The following is a 2,150-nucleotide window of genomic DNA, read 5'->3' on the forward strand; positions in this document are numbered from 1 at the left end:
ATTGAACCACGTAAGATCTCGAGAAATTCAAATGGTCATAACTTTTCACACGGAGTTCCGATTCAGGCGCATCATATATCGAGAAGCTCGAAATTAAACAACGGAACCTCTCCAGAAATTCAAGTGGTCATAACTTTTCACACGGAGGTCCGATTCAAGCACATCACATATGGAGACGCCCGAAATTGAACCAGAGAAGATCTCGAGAAATTCAAATGGTCATAACTTTTCACTCGGATGTCCGATGCTGGCGCATAATATATTCAGACGCTCGAAATTGAACAACGGCAGCTCTCGAGAAATTTAAATGATCATAAATTTTCATTCGGATGTCCGATTCAGGTGCATAATATATCGAGACGCTCGAAATTGAACAATGGAAGCTCTCGAGAATTTCAAATGGTCATAACTTTTCACACGGAGGTCCGATTCAGGCACATCACATATGGAGACGTTCGAAATTGAACCACGGAAGATCTCGAGAAATTCAAATGGTCATAAATTTTCGCACGGAGGTCCGATTCAGGCACATCACATATGGAGACGTCCGAAATTGAACCACGGAAGATCTCGAGAAATTCAAATGGTCATAACTTTTCGCACGGAGGTCCGATTCAGGAGCATCATATATCGAGATGCTCGAAATTGAACAACGGAAGCTCTCGAGAAATTAAAATTGTCATAACTTTTCACTCGGATGTCCGATTCAAGCACATCACATATGGAGTTGCCCGAAATTGAGCCACGTAAGATCTCGAGAAATTCAAATTGTCATAACTTTTCACACGGAGGTCCGATTCAGGCGCATCATATATCGAGAAGCTCGAAATTGAACAACGAAAGCTCTCGAGAAATTAAAATTGTGATAATCTTTCACTCGGATGTCCGATTTAAGCACATCACATATGGAGTTGCCCGAAATTGAACCACGTAAGATCTCGAGAAATTCAAATGGTCATAACTTTTCACACGGAGATCCGATTCGGGCGCATAATATATCGAGACGCTCGAAATTGATCAACGGAAGCCCTCGAGAAATTGAAATGGTCATAACTTTTCACTCAGATGTCCGATTCAGGCGCATAATATATCGAGACGCTCGAAATAGAACAATGGAAGCTCTCGAGAAATTTAAATGATCATAAGTTATCACACGGAGGTCCGATTCAGGCGCATCATATATCGAGACGCTCGAAATTGAACAACGAAATCTCTCGAGAAATTCAAATGGTCATAAGTTATCACACGGAGGTACGATTCAGGAATATCACATATCGAGACGCTCGAAATTGAACAACGGAAGCTCTCGAGAAATTTAAATGGTCATAACTTTTCACTCGGATGTTCGATTAAGGCACATCAGATATCGAGACGCTCGAAATTAAACAACGGATGCTCTCGAGAATTTCAAATGGTCATAACTTTTCACATGGAGGTCCTATACAGGCACATCACATATGGAGACGCCCGTAATTGAACCACGGAATATCTCGAGAAATTCAAATGGTCATAACTTTTCACTCGGATGTCCGATTCAGGCGCATAATATATTGAGACGCTCGAAATTGAACAACGGAAGCTCTCGAGAAATTTAAATGATCATAAATTTTCACTCGGATGTCCGATTCAGGCGCATCATATATCGAGACGCTCGAAATTGAACAATGAAAGCTCTCGAGAAATTAAAATTGTCATAGCTTTTCACTCAGATATCCGATTCAGGCACATCAGATATCGAGACACTCGAAATTAAACAATGGAAGCTTTCGAGAAATTCAAATGGTTATAAGTTATCACATGGAGGTTCGATTCTGGAACATCACATATCGAGACGCTCGAAATTGAACAACGGAAGCTCTTGAGAAATTGAAATTGTCATAACTTTTCACTCGGATGTCCGATTCAGGCACATCACATATCGAGACGCTCAAAATTAAACAACGGAAGCTCTCGAGAATTTCAAATGGTCATAACTTTTCAAATGGAGGTCCGATTCAGGAACATCACATATGGAGACGCCCGGAATTGAACCACGGAAGATCTCGAGAAATTCAAATGGTCATAACTTTTCACACGGAGGTCCGATTCAGGTGCATAATATATCGAGACGCTCGAAATTGAACAACGGAAGCTCTCGAGAAATTGAAATG

The sequence above is a fragment of the Glycine soja genome, chromosome 20 (genome assembly GCF_004193775.1).
Source record: "Glycine soja cultivar W05 chromosome 20, ASM419377v2, whole genome shotgun sequence".
Lineage (NCBI taxonomy): Eukaryota > Viridiplantae > Streptophyta > Magnoliopsida > Fabales > Fabaceae > Glycine > Glycine soja.